Consider the following 4151-nt stretch of genomic DNA (forward strand, 5'->3'; position numbering starts at 1 on the left):
TGGAGTAGGTGATGAGCTCTCCATTAAAGCTTGGGAGGAGATAGAGTATTCTTTCTTTTTACCTGAGCTTGTGTGAGTGTGTGTGTGATAATGCCAAGCAAAAATCAGCCCCCTCTCTCTCTTGGGCGAGCCCTTGTTGCTAATTTATTCTGGCTTTTGCCTCATTGGCCCTCCCCAAGTCAAGCCAATGGGTGTTAAGCAGCATAAGTGATAGCCTTCTAACATGTGTCCCCCTTTCCCCTTTTGTGAGAGCTTTAGGTAATTAAATAATTAAACTAAACTCTCATTGGACCCCTTTGCCTCCTGGCCAATAGGAATCAGGCAAGCCATTGGGCTCCTGAATGCTCATTGGACCCCTTGGGAGACTGCCCAATAGTCTTCTAGGAGACTTAATTCTCATTGGTTTCTTTTATTAAATGTTTTTAAATTAATTAAACTAGATGTACTCTAGCTTAATTCTCATTGGTCCACTTCAAGGGTCATCCAATAGAAATTGGGCACAGCTTGTGGGCATCTGGCCTAGGGAGCTGACATGTGTCCCTCATTCCCTTTGTGTAAAGGGAGCCTGTGTGTGTGTGTGTGTGTGGCTTTCTCTCTCATCCCCTAACTTTAGGGCTCGCCCCCTCCCATGTAGGGATGTGCAAAGACTTTTAGGGCACACACAAAGCATCCAATTTTCCCTAGGGTTGACCTTTGGACACAACCTTTGAATTTTGGAAGTCTTAATGGGCTAAACCTTAAGGTCTTTTTAGCCCATTGTTTCACATGGCTCTTTTGCAGATGGCCCCCCCTTTGGATCCCTATTGTGGCCGGTCTGCTAGCTTAACCAATATTCTAGCTTTTTCTCCCCTGGCACTTCCCCACATTAAATGATCAGTTTAATATGAGAAAATCATTTAGGAGAATTAGATATTGATTATTATGATAGGAGACACAAGCGAAGCAGGGAAGCTTTTCTTTTTCAATAAAGAATATTGCTCACTGATTTTTTTGCAAGTGATCCTTCACAGTGGATTGACTTAGCGCAAAAACCTCTATGGGCATTCACAAGTAATGAGGTTGATCTTGCAAAGCATAATCTAGCTAGGTAATGAGCTTTTGGGTTTTGGGTTGTTTGATCTTGTATTGAGTGTTCTATCTAACTCAAGTTTCAATGTTTCAACTTGACTACTATGTAGTCACAATTTGTGGTTCATTTTTTTTATCCGAATCTCGAAAGGTGCTTTTAGTGGCTTCCAGGGAAAAAGGGGGGAAGGTGGCACATGCAGAGAGAGAGAGAGAGAGAGAGAGAGAGAGAGAGAGAGAGAGAGAGAGAGAGAGAGAGAGAGGTTCCGTGCATACGAGGGATGAGCAGACATAGATTTTTTTGCCTAGGTTTGATGGATCAATATGAGCTCTAAGACAGATAGACAAATTTTTTTGTTGTGCTTCTCTAGCAATGGTATGTGTGTGTGCCCTGCAATTTCTCTTGCTTTGTTAACATAGCCACAACACGACTTGCATGCGGGCTGCTTCTCAACGCAAATGAAAAACAATATTCCCATTGAGCTGGCCATTTTTGTGATGTATCTCCTGACGAACTACACCTCCTTGGCCTATTCTACCTGTAGCTTCTTTGGCGCTATCTCTTGTAGCGCTCTCATAGCCCGCCACCTTCAGATCCCCTCTGGATTTGGCCTTCATTCCAATTGGCCTCCCTATTTATTTATGGCTTGATCAATAGCTGCTGAGTAGAATTAGCTCAGCCTGCAATCTTTGGCCCTCTATCGCACTCACTCTGCATGCATCCCCAACTTCTACACACCCACCCCCTTGTGCCTCTAGTATGGCGAACTTTTGCAACACCTCAATGTGAGCCCATTTTAGATGATGACTGAGTTGAGTGCCGTTCTGACCTCTTTTTCTTAGAGACACCCTCCTACAGCTCGATACCCCCTTCTCTCTCTCATGCAATGTGAATGTCCTGGCAGAGATGGGAGTCAAGGGAAGGGTGCACAATGAGTGCTCCCAGCTAGTGTAGAGAGGGTTTCACAATGACTGGTGAACATATGGAGACTATGAAGACCTTGTGTTATAGTAAAAATTTTATATCGTGAGGTTGCACGTTAGGAGCTCGAGAGGTAGCCGAGTACAAGCGATCATTGTTTAGCACCGGCTTGCCATAGCGATGGCATCGGGGGGGGGGGAGGGGTGTGCATCCAAGGCGAATGATGGTGGCATGCTCTTCACTTTTGCCTCCAAGTTCCTGATTCTCCAAGAGATTGGCCATGCTCTGTGTGTGTGTGTGTGTGTGTGTGTTGTATGTGTGTGTGTGTGTGTGTGTGCGCGCACGAGGGGGGAAATTCTACACTGAGCACTTTAGAATGCAGAGCGTAGAGGATGGGAAGAGGCCAAGAGGTGTGGAGGATCTCGGTAGCGCAGACGAGGTGTGGATGGTAAGAGATGCATGCAAGAGGGAGGGGGTACGGACCATGCAAGACACAATGCTTGTAGAGGGGAAAGTAGAGAGCAATCAAATCTCAAAAGGTTCGTGTTAATAAACTGGCCAGTAGTCACGTAGAATTCAAGTTTTAGCATTTTTTCATGTAGAATAAGGACTCCTTGAGACATACCTTTTAACAAAAAAAAGCTCCTATTCTTTCATTGCGCAACATAAAATAGCAATGCTTTCTCTATCACAAACTAACACATTCCAAAATTGAGTTTTAGAAGACAACTAGACCAAGATTTTAAAGAAGTGACATTCAACATGTCAACCCCCACATTTAACCATCTAAGGCCCTTGAAGTTTCTTCAAATTCTACCTCTACTTCTACAACAAGGAAAAACTATGTCAGCTACATTTATGTTGACTTTACAATTCATAAATCAACATTTTTCATTCCTTTACATACTCTTGATACCAATCTAACGTCAAAATTTTCTAAGTTGTCTCTATGCACCTGATTCCTATATGTAACATTCTCAAGTTAGTAGAATCAGATATGAACCATTGGCAACAATGCAACCTAACAAAGTCGACACCAATGGCCCAACCTCGCACAATGCAACCACCACTCAAGAACATGGTTCACAAAAAATTGTCCCAAAATTACGCATTTTTCCCAAAATTTCTAAATATGTCTTATGTTGTTCATTCTTTTTAGCATATCTTCTATGGTTGAGAGTGGTGCTGCAGCAGCCGTTCCCACTTATACTGGTTTAGTGGATGTTGTCTTCTCACTTTGGTTATCGTTAGGGACATCTTCTTCGTTGAAAATCTCGCAATTTTCTTCTAGGTCAATAGCATCAGACACAGACGCTTCTAGGGTTGTATGCTTTTTACTATAGAGTATAGCATGCAGTTATTTGTTTAGCAATCCCTCCAGAAACAAAGATACAAGTCGTTCTTTTGCAGGTATCTCCATCTCTAGGCATCTGGCAATGTATTGCTTCATCCGAGTTACACAATATCTAGAGACTCACCATGTTTCTCTTTAAAGCTGTAGATTTGAGCTACCATATTATGTTTGATCCCCGTTTTGGAACAAGCAGCTACAAATCCTTGAGCTAATGTGTTTAAGTCCATGATTGACCTTGGTGGAATGTTTTGGAACCATGTCAATGCTTTTCCTTCTAATGTCATTCCAAACCCCTCGAATTGAGTATGGAAATCGAATATACGCTTTGCTCTTAGCACTTGCGTTAAAGCCTGCTAAGTGGTCGTATGGATCCCCGGATCCACTGTATTTTCTGACCCATTTTTGAAGATCAGCTGGTCTGATGCATCTGTTTGGTTCAACTCCCAGTCTTCTCGCAGTTGGTCCTGGTCCGAATCCTTCAAACCAGTCTGTTGGAAATAGTGACTCATGTAGCCCTAGACTGGCCTTAGTGTCATCCCATTTTCTACGTGATGAGGTGGTTTTTGGTTTCTTCACATTACTCTCAAATGATCTCTCACGGTGTTCATCTCTTGGAATTGTTTCTGGTCCTTGCCCCAATATCTAATCCCGTATGGAATACCCTTGGTATTTGGTTTGTTTTACCTCCTCAGGAGTCATCATAACAAAGTTGTTGTTATAACAATCCCTAAACATGTAGGTTGGTAGGTTTGCAGATCCCTTATCTTTGATCTTGAAGATATAGATGATCTTCATGGCCGTTAATTGTCC

This window comes from Adiantum capillus-veneris, chromosome 17 (genome assembly GCF_014529385.1).
Source record: "Adiantum capillus-veneris isolate H3 chromosome 17, ASM1452938v2, whole genome shotgun sequence".
Classification (NCBI taxonomy): Eukaryota; Viridiplantae; Streptophyta; class Polypodiopsida; order Polypodiales; family Pteridaceae; genus Adiantum; species Adiantum capillus-veneris.